Raw genomic sequence first — 840 nt, forward strand, 5'->3', positions numbered from 1 at the left:
TAAGGGAATACTGTGAAAAATGATATGCCAACGAATTGGGCAATCTGGAAGAAATAGATAAGTTCTCGAAGGTGCAGGACACATAACAAGCTATTAAAATATGTAAAAGACAGAAACCTAGCCAAAGTGATGAAATGGAAGAATTCTCCTCAAAGAAATTCCAGAAGAAATGACAACCAGAGAATTGTTCAAAACACATATAAAATATATACTGAACAAGAATTTAGAATAACATTAGCTGGGCTTTAAAGAAAGATAGAAGACAGCAGAGTCTACTGCTACAGAGATCAAAGACCTAAGAAACAGTCATGATGAATTACAAAATACTATAAATTATATGCAAAATAAACTAGATGCAGTGACAGGGAGGATGGAAGAAGCAGAGGAGAGAATAGATGAAATTGAAGATAAAATTATGGAAAATGATGAAGGTAGAGAAGAGAGGGAAGGGAAATTACTAGACCATGAGGAAGAATTAAAGACCTAAGTGACTCAATGAAACAAAATAATATCTATTTCATAAGAGTTCTAGAAGAAAAAAGAAAGGGGTGGAAGGTGTATTTGAACACATTATAACTGAAAATTTCCCTAATACAAATAATAAACAGGCATCCAAATCCAAGAGGCACAGAGAACTCCATTCAAAATCAACAAAAACAGAGCCACTTAGGTGGTTCAGTTGGTGAAGCAAATCGATTTCAACAGCATATAGAAAGAATTATTAACCACGATCATGTGGGATTCATTCCTGGGCTGCAAGTCTTGTTCAATATTTGAAAATCAATCAATGTGACATATCACATTTATAAAAAAGGTAAGAACCATATGATCTTGTTAATA

Source organism: Hyaena hyaena, unplaced genomic scaffold (assembly GCF_003009895.1).
Source record: "Hyaena hyaena isolate Hyena2069 unplaced genomic scaffold, ASM300989v1 scaffold_1264, whole genome shotgun sequence".
Taxonomy (NCBI): Eukaryota; Metazoa; Chordata; class Mammalia; order Carnivora; family Hyaenidae; genus Hyaena; species Hyaena hyaena.